This window comes from Pelobates fuscus, chromosome 13 (assembly GCF_036172605.1).
Source record: "Pelobates fuscus isolate aPelFus1 chromosome 13, aPelFus1.pri, whole genome shotgun sequence".
In the NCBI taxonomy this organism is placed as follows: Eukaryota; Metazoa; Chordata; class Amphibia; order Anura; family Pelobatidae; genus Pelobates; species Pelobates fuscus.
The window spans coordinates 30,511,626-30,525,821 of NC_086329.1; the positions used below are offsets into that span (position 1 = coordinate 30,511,626).

Consider the following 14,196-nt stretch of genomic DNA (forward strand, 5'->3'; position numbering starts at 1 on the left):
AATGACATTTGTCTGGCTTAATTATCCAAGATACTGAGAATGTAATTGCACATTTTGAGATTGTTGCTTTTCATCTTTGGATTCCTCTTCTCCTTAATTGGGCTAGGGTGGTAACGCAGTTCTTTTCAATATGCTGTTGGGTCCGGACTATAAAAGATGACGTATATATAAATCTGGGCAATAAACAGGGTGCATAAGAGTACATAGTTACATAGTTACATAGTTACATAGTTACATAGCTGAAAAGAGACTTGCGTCCATCAAGTTCAGCCTTCCTCACATATGCTTTTGCTGTATACCCAAAAGAAGGCAAAAAACCCAGTATGAAGCGCTTCCAATTTTGCAACAAACTAGGAAGAAATTCGGAAAATATTCCTTCTTGACCCCAAAATAGCAGTCAGATGTCTCCTTGGATCAAGCAGGTATTACCCCACTAATTAGAAATTATATCTCTGTATGTTATGTTTTTGAAAGTATTTATTCAATTGCAGTTTAAACATCTGTATAGACTCTGACAAAACCACATTTTCAGGCAAAGAATTCCATATCCTTATTGCTCTTACTGTAAAAAAACCTTTTCTTTGCCTTAGATGAAATCTCCTTTCTTCAAGCCTAAATGTGTAACCTCGTGTCCTATGTATAGCCCTGTTTATGAATAGATTTCCAGATAATGGTTTGTACTGGCCCCGAGTACTGAGAACGGACAATAGCTCCACCTTCGGTGGGTCCCCGTTAAGAGCTCACGCTGATTTTAACTCAGCTGGTGCCATTACAAAAAGAACCAGGCTATCTGCATGTCAGACTGATCCCACCCAATGGCAGGACAGATCCAAAATGCATTTCGGTTCTCTCTGCACAACAGATACAGCAACCCCAGACTATAATTTCAACCTATATTAATCTGATTATTGTTTTAAATAAGGATTACAACAACACCTATAATGACCCAAGTATCTAAAGCATATTTTTAATATGTTTAACAGTCTTTCATGGACACCTCTAGTTCTCATTTGTAATTTAACATATACTCACCAGGACCATTCGGCTGTAGTATAGAAATGATGAAACATTTCCTTAAAGGGTAGCCTGAATCCCCTAAAAAAAATAAGAGATATCTGTTATCGAATGTGTCATAAATATAATATAACCCTATCTTAATTGAAACACGTAGCATTAAGGCATAGCATTGTTGCAATCATTGTTAAAATAATTTGGGACGTGCATATAACACTGAAGTTTATGTTAACTTACAAATGAGATGTCCATTTGTCTAATGATTGTTTTCAAATATCCACCAAGTTCATAATTCCGAAGTATATAGCTATCATGACACCACTCTGACAATCTAGCTACCTAATTCATGGGCCTTTATTCAGAATTACACCATACCAGCACATTGGGTGAGTTTCAGTGCCTTTTTCCTGTATCTTTGTTCAATGTTACTTGGAGGTTTTAATGCAATGTGTGAGCAAAACTAGTTATACAAAGATACCCCTATATCCACCAAAATAGTGCCAAAAGAGGTAATATAACAAATTGCAAACTTAACTTTTGTTTACAGCTTCCCAAGATCGCTACCCTGTAAGTGATCTCATATAGAACAAAGTGAATAAACTAAAATAAACAAGATACAGCTGTACACTTAACATGTTTAAAATTAACAGATCTCTTATTGTCCCGAACAGGAACCAGGATCCAGGTAGGTAGTATACATTGATTTATTACAGAAATGATAAAACAACATAAACAATAAAACAAAAGAAAGCATATGAATGGTCTAAAGTCCTTCGCGTTTCGCTGTGAGCTCCCTCAGGGATCACAGAATTAAAACAATTTAAAAGCAATCAATATACTGAAAGAAAATATCACCCTACCCACCTCTTCCTCTCCTTCCTTCAAATAGGGCTAGTCTACAGGTGATCCAGGGGCCATTCCCCTAATTGTCCAATCTCTAATTTCACCAATGTGTGGGCAGTTTGTTGCTCTAAACACATTTGTGATTTACTCCATGGATAATTAATCCATTTTAACATCTCACTGTTCTCTTGGAGTTCTATATATATGAAGTGTGATATATGAAGTGTTTGCATATACACCATTGGGGAACTGGCTGAGGTGCTTGCTAGAAGTGGATTTATGAATGGCACATCCAATGCCCTCTGTCCTCTGAATGTTACTATATCCCAGGAGATTTATGGAATCATGCCAGATATAAATCTGTTTGGGGCCTCTCTGGGTTCTAGTCAATGCTTTAACAATCCATATAATGACATTGCTCTGGTTAACCAGAATCTCTACAACTCATGTTTATCAGAGAGGGTATCTAACTAAACCCTCCCAGTTTCTCATTTTTTAATTCCTGCTGACTCTGAGGCTGAGCTGTCTGCCCTGACATTTTGGATTGCCTGACTATGTCTCTGGATTTCTCTACTGATACTTCACCTGATCAAGTCCCCATACTACAGGATGCTATAGAAATCTTCTATAGAGAGTACATTAATCACAGCTAATTATTTACCAACAAAAAAAGAAGAAGAACAACATGATTCATTCAGTTTGAAGAAAACGACTAGTCCTAAGGTGACCCACCCAGAGGTCATGTTCCAAAATAAGAAGTGTGTTAGTTGACACTGATTCCTATACATTACATAACATATATCATACCACCCTTAATTGTCTTCCCCACATTCAAGTTTGTTAAATGCGTAAATATACAACTGAATTTAAACTCTTCTCACCATTGCCAGGCAATGAGTTCAAAATATAGACTGGACACAGCAGAAAAGGAAGGTAGAGCACTTTTTAATTTGCCTCTCTGCTATTTCAAAATAGCCAGTGCCCTGTCCTAAATGTTCTTCTACAGTAAAAAGTCTTACCTTCTTTTCACAGTAAGGAGTCTAGGAACTCAGTTTCCTCTGTGAGTATACTAAGGGAACTCAGTTCTTATGGTTTGATATTACCAAGCTTTGGAGACCAGTTCATAGGTGCAGTTTTGTCAAAGTCAAGAACCAGAGAACAAAACCAGGTTTCTGGCAAATCCTTAGAACATCTTCCCATGCCCATGGTACTTTCTGCGGAATTCAGTCAAAAGAGACTCTTATAAACCTCTAAAATGTTTCTACATGGAGGAGTAATACATATGAAACTCACCTCTGTGACTGCATGACTTCTTGTTTTGTGTTGTGTAAAGAGGCACTTTTCATTTTGGACATCATCATCACAGAAGCAAAGAAAGTTAATCTCTCTTTACCAGCATATTTTTTTTTTTTTAAACAGGTCCTAACGTTTCACAGCTGAGATTTCAAATTGAATGTGAACCCAGGCACAATAGAAGGTTATAGGACACAGGCATTGAAGAAAAAAGAAATGTATTGGATTAAAAAAAATAAAAAAAAATTATATTGCCTCTGGCCACGAAGCATGAACAAAGATTTCAGCTTGGTACAGTTATCTAAATCATGTATGAGTATATATTTTAGAAATTCCAAATGAGAGCAGCTGAAAAATCACGTCTCTCTTTAAGCATATTCATCCACTTTCTGTGCTCAGTTACTGTATATAGCAGTGCATCTCTAGGATTTAAAACCCACAAATTTGTATTACTATACTACCTGATCATATTGTCTCTTTGTTATAAAATGATTTGTTGCAAATGAAATGCATTTTAAAAGGTTCTAATTTCTTTATAATGTGTAAATCATCAAATGCATTTTTCACCTTTTCTCTTTACGTATATAGGACCATGTTGTATGGTTGCCTTAGGCATGATGGAGGTTTATTAATTGAACAATTAACAATTTCTTTACTTCTTTATAAAATTGTGAAATATAGATGATATGTTGGGCATTTTTCTAATTTGTCTGTTAAGGTACACTTAGCGTGTGTTTTAATATGTAATGCATATGTGTTACTTGCTTGGTAGTCCTGTGGGCAACTTTTTGGAATAAACCTGCTGTGCCTAGAGAAGATTATGTAGTCTTGGTGTTCTCTTTAATTCCAACCTCTCATTCAATCCTTACATCCAGTCAGTCACCAAACATCTTGCTTTGATTTATTTTGAAAATGGTTGGCAACTTGACATCTACACCAACTTTTTACTAAAAGTTCATCCATGACAGATTTATCTCCCGACTCAACTACTGCAACCTGCTTTTCATGGGTATTACGTAATCCCAGCTCATCCCATTATAAACTGCAATGAATGCTGTGGTTAAGCTTATCCTGACTTTTTACAACTCAAATCCCCTACAGTCAGTCTTTATAATGGCTTTTTCTAAGATTTAGGGTACGGTTTAAACTCACAGTGCTTCTTTTATAAATCACTGCATAACACAGACATTATCTACTTTTTCCTCACTAATAAATAACTATATCAAATGCAGGCTCTTCCACTCTGTAAAGGTCCTGTGCCTGTCCTCTGCTCATTCTCAGAGCTGATCTCAGAGCTCTGGCTCTTGCTTTGATGGAGCCCTCCTTTAGGGAAGCTCAAGAGAGCTTCAGAGGTCTGCACCTCTGTTGGGTATAGATCACTTTAAGAGCTCCCTCGTGGTCCCCCGGTGCATCTCAATGAATCAGAACTCTGATTTATTGAGCACTGAACCACAAGAGAGCTCTTAAACTGATCTGCACACGGTATTGGTTCAAACCACGACTCCCAACGTTCCTCCATTGGACCACCATAGATACTTCAATGAATGGCATCCACTTTACAACCAAGGGTTAACCCCTTTCCTGCTAGAAGGTATGCAGGAGCAGTGCAAATAGAACATTACCTACACACACTCAGCCACATACACAACATTAATCCACAGTCAATCTGGGAAATCTGCCAGCAAACACACCACACTCAACCAGCACACACAGGCACTCTCAGCCTTCCCTCCACACACTACACACACTCATCTTCATTTCTATGTAACTCCCATCCCCACTACATTAGCTTCTCTTTTCACTCTCTATTCCTTCAAAAATAATTCAAGAAGATATATCAAGTCAACTGTTATCGTTCCTTCTGTTCCTTTCTGGCAACTGCATTACATATTGTCCAATAGCTCAGTTTCCAACTACATCTTATCTTCTGGTAAAGATTGTCTTGTTGCATAACTGTTCAGTTTTCATTATGTTAATTAATTCAATTGTCCGAATTTCATTGACACCGCATTTTAGCTTGTCCATATATGGTCCATGCATGATTTGGGAAAACCCATTTGGACGAAGGTCATGAAAAATGAGACTTTGCTGAATTCCGACCATATAGAAAATTAGTTTACAATTTCAATTTGGTCCGTATTTGGTCAACATTTATGATTTTAAAGAAATGTAGTTATCTTTCAGCTTTTTGTTGCGTATTTTAAATGTTTGATTCAGCTGATCCTTAGTTCATTTCTTTATTATTTTTTTTATTTGTACTTCTTTACTTCATTATTTTATTTAGTGGCTGTCCATTAACCATAAATAATCTTTATTTTTTTTAATGCCACGGATGGAACACTGAATCACCAAGCTAGCAAACCTCCATATGGCGTTTCAAAGTTACGGAGGACCCATGGATTGGCTAAAAATTCAGATAAACTCAATTCTTTGGAAACCAAATGCACAACCTGATGTTCATATACAATTGGGCTTAGCACAAACACCAAAACCAATAGAAATTATGTCTGCACCTTCTTTTATTTTTCTAATCTAAAGATTTGACATGGTTTTCCACTTCAGTAAAGTCTGGTTATTTGAATGTAAATTGAGAAAAACAGAGGAAACGCTCATTCATATGTATTACAGTTCCACTGGCACTAGGTATATAACTGGCTTCCACATGTATCCCATGTCCAGTATATTAAGAATGCAACTTCATTATCTTATATTCTTTCCAACTTCACAGCATGGCACATTCCCCATGTGCCTCCTCTCTCTGTAAAATGTGTTTCTATTTTGCTCTTTGTTGAAAGCATTAATGTATTAGCCCCGTGGCAGTGAAGAGGTGAAGAGAAATTGAATTACTTTCTATTTTTAGACCACAAGTATTAATACAAGTACCCTTAAGTGATATAACAGATGTGGATCTCTCTTAGTGTGTTCATTAACATAATGTCCTCGAACTCTCAGAACAAGTAAATGCACCCCTGAACCCTGCTACATTGGAATTCTTAAACACCCATAAACTGATTAGCAATATACGGTATCTTTTCTGCGGTATAAAAATATTTCATTTTCTGTGTCTTACGTATGTTTAATAACGCATCAAAATGTTATTTTATGGCAACTTATTGTACCGTTTTTTTGTTTTTTTTAATGCTCTGAAAACAATAGACTACACACAGATTTATCTCATAAGTGATAAATAATTACAGTTTCTTTCTCGGAAGAAAATGAAGTGATGTCATTGGTTTAGATCCTTGCATTTAGAATGTGATATATCCATGCTTATCAATACATAGTGTGTTTTGTTGAAACTTCCAGATTAAGATATGCTATGCGAAACTCGTTATCTAAACTCAAGGAGAAATGTCATATTTGTCTTTTTAAACCATGACATCTCCATGACATCTACGGTATGTTGCAGTACTCACTAGAGACGTACAATAAGTGTACTATAAGAGTTTAGCCATTTTTTATTTGTTTTCCTTCTTTAAGATAATCCACTTATCAAAGGTCTGTCGTGCGCATGAATTACCCCACTGTATACAATAACGAATGATGTTGCCAAGCTTATCTACTTTACCTGACACTTCTCGCATATTATTTAGGAATAAATGTAAAATACTGATATGTATCTGCTTGACTTTCAACAAATGCACACCATACTGCTCATCTCTAATTTGCAAATATGTACATTGTCAGGCACTCTGTTACCTATTGTTTGTCACCTGTTTTCAACCACACTTCCTTGCTCCCCAAATTTTTCTAGGGCGTATCTGTTCTTTTGTAATGTCTTCGCTCACCTTCCCAGATTTTCAGTTTAATTTATGTAAAAGAGCATATCAAATCTGTGTACGTCTACCTATAAAAGCCTGTCCCTGTCAAGTAGCACACAACTCGTACCACCATATTTTATTCACTTTATGTTCTACAACGACCTCACCTATTAATACATTTTATACATTTGTTTAATTGGATACAGATTGCACATGTGGACATTTCTTGTACATGGATGAGTTAGCTTCACCCACTTACAACAGATAGGACACAACAGGAAATAGAACAATTATATAAGAATGGCCCATTTGTCATGTGACTGGTCTAAGTTCTAAACCTCTACGTCTGGGTGTATCTGTGTTCTAAAACTCCCAAAATTAAACAAATCTGTTCAAGGGAGGGAAACTATTCGTGGCTACAAATGATAACCAGAGAAAAAGTGTGATGAGTATGAATATGTTTTCCTATTCCTGGCTAACCATTTTGGCATTAACAATTCAGTAATATCAAAGCTTCAAGTGATGGTTGAGCTTTCAAGAGACAATATGTAAATGACATGAAATATAAACAGACAATTAAAGTGTTCATAAAGTTTTTAAAGGTACCATAACCAAGCTGTGGAACGATAAGAATGTTTCAACGGTGTAATCATTGACTTCTGCTTCACCCTGCTAATGGGGTCTTATAGTATCATTTAAAGTCTTTGTATCTCTCTCATTATGCCTGACTTGGACATTCAAACTTTTTTTAACATTCAAACTTTACTCAAGAACATGTAACACAAAATCAAGCATTTATTATGTATCACATCTAGCCAATATTCATTCAATTAAAATGGTTTATGGTAATGTATGTTGGAAAGACTAACCAGATAGGTTCAGAAAAATCCAACCTAGATTTATAACCAGATACGTAGATTATAGTAGGGTCAGAATTTGAAAAAACATTGTGCAGAATCATATAATGGTACAGGTCAATGGAGAGCAAGGGGAAGCAACAGGACAAAATGCAGAGAGGGTCTAGTGCAAGTCTTTCACTAACATACACTAGGCAATGGCTTGGTTGAACATGTACATGGGGGTTGACAGCGGTAACACCACTGGAATGATACTGGAATGGGAGAATAAAACATTAGGGTGCTTAAGGTACCCCTTAAGGTCACAGACAGTGAACTTGGACAATTGCACCTTTAAATATTAATCTGCATATGTGCTTTTTCTCATTAGTGAGCTCTCTTTGTAATAGGACCAGATCAATCTTTTTGCATAACTTTCTTTTTTTTTTTATTTTATTATAATTTTCTTTTAAAACCATTATACACTTTCCCAATTCTATGCTTTCATTGCATTTCTGGTTAATATGCATTCTGTAATATGTCACATTTAACACTTGTTGTCCTTGCTCTGTGACTGTAATTCCAGGCGTGATGCTATTTTAACGTTGCTAATAACGTTTTTCTTCCAAGCCTTTCTCTTCTGTCTGGCCTCTACTGCATTGTGGTGGCCTCTGTGTGATTGCATTTGGTAGAATGCTGCATACAGCTAAAGTAATTAACACTCATGTTTCATTTTGCTTCTTCATTATCTTCACAAGAGAACTGTATTTTCTTTTCAAGGATTCGATTCCAGGTCAAAGCCTCACCCTTTGTATCAGTCCTGGAGAACACTGGGGTTCCATTATCAGGCAAGCTTAATTACCACGATACAGTCTTTAATTGTATCCTTATTTCACGCCTAAGGATCTATGTAATAGAAATTGAGATATTTTTCAGTGAGCTACTTTTTGGATGATTTTGTGAAGGATAGCCATAACAAAATGAGTCCATCAATTCTGCAAGAATATAAAACAAATGTACTTAAAAAATATAGTAAAGAATTGTTATGCTCTAAAGCTAGTGGCAAATCTTTCACATTGATGATGCTCTGACTACCGTTTTGTAAAAAAATATTTACAAGTTTATTTACTAAACTGGGAATTTGTGGAGAATTGCAAGGTAATTGTAACCACAGTTCAGATTTCCAAATACAAGATGAATGTGTGGCATAACAAATCAGCATACAATAAGGAAACTGGCACTCCTCGTAAATCATGATTGGTGCTGGCTTCATAGGCTCCCTCGGGTCTACCAAGTTGTTTATTTGTACATTGACGTATTTTCTCAGACTGGGCGTTTTTCAAAGGCGACCCAAGATTTTGACATGCCCAGATACACAGCAGTCACAAACAGCCATCACTCTGGGGTTGGTGCAGTCATAACACAGTGATCTCATAAGGGTGTTTAATAGAATTTTCTTATTGCATCAATTATGTGATAAGTTGTTAAGTGTCTCTATTGGGGAAATTTCATTTGGATCAATATGATACATATGGAAAAAAGATATATGGAGCTTATTACACAGGGTAGCATACAACAATATATATGAGGGAAAAGTGACTACCTACAATGCAATAAAATAAGAGAAGAATTAAGAACCCACAAGACCCTAGTTTGCCCCCCTTCATTTTTCACAAAGGGATGGTTAATGCGGCCAAACAAATTGATGATTTTGGTGCCCCTGTTGAACCCATTAGACCTAGGTGGCCTGCCTAGGGTTGCCTTATGGTTTAAACTGTTCCAAATAAAATAATGAGGAAAGTGATGATTTAGGGGCCACGTGTGGCTGGATAAATATTTGGACATTATAGCACATGTGAGGAAATTAATCACACAGAGAGTGTTGTTATTGGAAATGTTGAAAATACTACTTGTTTAAATATTTTTTTTATTATAAATATTGTTCCTGATCTTTTATTTCATTATTCCCCTACTGCTTTTAAGATGTTTATTGTCTATAAACAAGGAGCAACAAATATATCAATGTTTGCCTTTAAAAAATATTATCTAGTCATACTGATATGAAACAAGAAAGAGAGACAGACAGACAGACAGACAGATAGATAGATAGATAGAGGTAGACAGACAGACAGACAGACAGACAGACAGACAGATAGAGGTAGACAGACATACAGATAAATAGAGGTAGACAGAGATAGATAGAGGTAGACAGACAGACAGATAAATAGAGGTAGACAGACAGATAGATAGAGGTAGACAGACAAATAGATAGAGGTAGACAGATAGATAGAGGTAGATAGATAGATAGATAGATAGATAGAGGTAGACAGACAGACAGACAGACAGATAGATATATAGATAGATAGATAGAGGTAGACAGACAGACAGATAAATATAGGTAGACAGACATATAGATAGAGGTAGACAGATAGATAGATAGAGGTAGACAGACAGATAGATAGATAGATAGATAGAGGTAGACAGACAGACAGACAGACAGACAGATAGATAGATAGATAGATAGATAGATAGATAGATAGACAGATAGATAGATATATAGATAGAGAGATAGATAGATAGAGAGATAGATATATAGATAGATAGATAGATAGAGGTAGATAGACATTTTAATTAAAGGTTATACATGCATCACATGATTCAAAATAAACAGACATGTTTCTGGAATAATCCAGAGTTTGTTAGAGAACATATCTAAACAAATTGTACCATAGACATCTGGTTCTGGAGAAATGCCAGTCATAGTTGCTTGCCAAGACTAATAATAATTTGACTCTAAAAGAGTCAAAGTTCTAGTCGTAGACAATGGTGTTTATTTACATGTTTGGCTTTAAAGTTGAAATTCCCTTTGAATTCACAGAGTAGCTGTACTGAAAGCATATAAGACTTAGAGAATTTTTCTGGTTGAGGTATTTTGATCTTTAATTTAAAATACATCTTTGCCTTCTCACTTTAAAGAATAATCCTGTTTATTTTTTTGATTTTCATTTGTGACAAAATAAAAGAAAAAAAAATAACCAAAAAACATAATGACATATTCATTGCGCTTGGTATAATGTGTAAAACAAATCCATAAAAAAAAATCAATTTTAATTCCCAGTTGTAAACTTACAAAATGAGGAAACATTCTCGACTTGTATAAACCTACGGAGGTCTCTGTCTCTTTGCCTTATGCACGAACATTCCGGAAATATAGCCGTCTCTCTTTCTGTTGTGTGGGCTAAGGCTGGATATGCGTTAACAAAGAACTTCGTCTTTGTTAAATTGTTACAATCCACTCCAGGATTCCACTCCGACCGTGTCTCTGCTGATGCATTTTAATCAAATTCTTCTAGTTTAAGTAAAGCAATTCGTCATTCTGCCAGCTATGCTTCTTCTAGTGTCACAATATGAATGGGATGTATTAAAAATTAAAATGATTGGTTTTACTTTCTATCAGGATGAGAAGTGAGCTCTGCCGCCACACGACCCTAACGTATCTCAGACCCATCTGTCTCACCCTGTGCCACGGTGCCAGTCATAAACTGCTCATCAGTGCCCATTAAATCATAGCTGGGCCATCACGGGTTCTCGTAAAAGACAGCATTGGAAAGGCCACTCTTACAGTACAAGCAGCTATTTGAGACCTGGGCATCCTTGCAGTAAAAAAGATGAAAACACGCTTTGCTGAAAGTAAAAAAAACAAAAAAAAAAAACCTCTATATACATCATGTAGAATAAATTATGTAAGGCATGTATTATCACTGGGCAGATACATCCTTGAACAGGTAGCATGTAAACAAAATAATGCTAAGAAAAATCTAGTATTGCTCTAGGGTCAGATATCTTTGCAAAAAATATAATGAATGAATATCTGATTCATTTTTTTTCCTAACAACTCATCCGTGTTACATATTTATCAGGAGGAACAAACTTTAGGTGGCTCCTCTGGTTGGATTCATATCAAAGCTAGAAAAATCTAGGATTAATCCCCACACAGTGTCAGATGGGTAATTCCCCCTGGCGGAGTCCCCCTCCCCCCCATTTATTTTCCTTTTCTCTCTCTTTCCTTTCCTGTCTCTCCTTCTGCTGATTGATCCACTTCTCTCCTCTTTTTGTCAGGTCTTTCACACCTTCCCAGATACTGGGCTTGCAATACACAAGTTTAGTTCATTTAATGGCCACTTATCTGGTTGCCAAATGCTATCTCTCATTTTTTTTTTTCTCCATAGTCCATTTGCTCCAGACTTTCCTTATATTACGTGGTGGCTACGACGTCTTTGTTTCCCTTTGCGTGCCTTTAAATTCCTTGTTCCCTAATTGCTCTACATATTTATTTACCTTGTCTCTTTAAAACCAGTCTCTTTAAATTCAAATTTTTCAAACGAGAGATAAGCAATAACTACCAAGCAAACTCAAGAATTAATGTTCCCAAATTGCAGACACCAAGGAAAGCATTGACTTATTAAAGAAAATTAGTCTTTGCTTGCAATTGCAAGCAGAAAATTTGCCTAAAATGAATGATTTGGAACTCCAATTCAGCCGTAGACACAACTTGGTTATTCTAAACTTAATTCTTTAATTAGGTTTTCAATTTTCTACAATTTTAATGAATTAAACCCTCTGTTCTTGCTGGGGCTTTCTACAGAATAGACTCACTCAATACCAACTGACAACAGGAAGGGGAGAGAGAACGAAAAATTAAAATTAAAAAAAAACCAAGAAAACTAACATTCTACAGATTAATTTCTGAAAGAATGCAGTTCAAAATCCTTGTCTTTAGTGAAAACATTAAAAGGACACAATATTCACCAAAACAACTACAGCTTAATGTGGTCATTCTGGTGTCTATGCAGGCTTTTTTTAATGTTTAGTATTTAAATTTCTCCCTAGGGACACCTCCAGTGGCAGTCACTCTGACAGCCACTAGGGGTGCTTTCTGTGTCAGTACTGCAAAACATAAAATAGGTGCGCAAAAATAAATCTTTCTTATACAATATAATGTGTAAAGCATGCAAACGTGTCATGCAATTAGCTACATAAATGCAGATATATATGCATATTGGAAAAACACCATATATCAATTCGTTGTGCAGATTAATAAACACCAATTAATAAACACCAATAAGAAAAATAGTTATACTTGCACAGGTCTGCTCAGGTAGTCCAATCTAAAAATATATAAGGAGACACAGACCTAGTGCAATATCATTGAGAAAGGTAAACTTAAGTAAAGAAGAATATTTTCAAACTCACAATTGTGGAGTGGTTGAAGTACCACTCCAAACTATCGGGCTCTGGGAGGATCAGCCCCTTGTAATCGTAGGGTCCGATGGGTAGATAACTGGAAGCATTCACTCGGTAACCGGTTAGTTCAAAAGTAAAATTCCATTTATTTCAACATAAAAAGTGTGCTTTAAAAGTAAGGTAAAATATACTTCTGTCACTGTTTTGGGAGTTCATATTGCACTAGGTCTGTGTCTCCTTATATATTTTTAGATTGGACTACCTGAGCAGACCTGTGCAAGTATAACTATTTTTCTTATTGGTGTTTATTAATTGGTGTTTATTAATCTGCACAACGAATTGATATATGGTGTTTTATGGTGTCTCCATTATATTCTCTCTCCAGATTCCCTCAAATTTCATATCCCTTTTTAAAAGGGTGAGTTTATACATTTCATTAGCGCTCCACTGGGTCTTGTTTGTTGTGACCTTTCTACTTTCATTACCCCACTATTCTGCATGCTATTGTGTTAAGGTTGGAGGTACCTTCACGTGTGTCGAGCTGCTTAGTGGAACCAGGTTCTTCACCAAATTACAAATTTGAGCGCCTAGGAAAGCACGGTTTATTTGTTATCATTAAAATATACTTCTGTCACTGTTTTGGGAGTTCATATTGCACTAGGTCTGTGTCTCCTTATATATTTTTAGATTGGACTACCTGAGCAGACCTGTGCAAGTATAACTATTTTTCTTATTGGTGTTTATTAATTGGTGTTTATTAATCTGCACAACGAATTGATATATGGTGTTTTTCCAATATGCATATATATCTGCATTTATGTAGCTAATTGCATGACACGTTTGCATGCTTTACACATTATATTGTATAAAAAATATTTATTTTTGCGCACCTATTTTTTGTTTTATTTCTTATTTGGTGAATTATATCAGATCGCCTTGTAGGTTGCTGCATTTATTTGTTTAATCTATTTGTTCTCCATACTCCTGCGCCACCCTATTCTATTTATATTTAGTACTGCAAAACATGCAGCACTGACGTTCAGTGTCTCCACGCTCTGCATAGAGACACTGAATGCTCCACGTAGAGATGTGTTGATTAAATGCATCTCTATTAGGAGAAGCTAATTGGCGCAGTGCAGCATTTCGCAACGCATCTACAATAGCCTCCCAATGCTTTCCTATGGGAAAGTATTGGATTGGCTGAG

The 14,196-nt window shown here is 36.0% G+C and overlaps 1 long non-coding RNA gene across 2 annotated transcripts in view; it reads right to left on the reverse strand.

Moving 5' to 3' along the window:
- Positions 1-14,196, reverse strand: part of LOC134583343 (uncharacterized) — a 157,576-nt gene that overhangs the window by 23,051 nt on the left and 120,329 nt on the right. Inside the window, exons 1-2 of one of the 2 annotated variants that reach the window (XR_010086312.1) lie at positions 2,443-2,496; positions 1,033-1,095 (exon numbers count right to left, since the gene is read on the reverse strand). This is a non-coding gene — a long non-coding RNA (uncharacterized LOC134583343). Of the gene's footprint in view, positions 1-1,032; positions 1,096-2,442; positions 2,497-14,196 lie in introns of those variants that run through there. The other variant, XR_010086313.1, reaches the window with a different exon arrangement.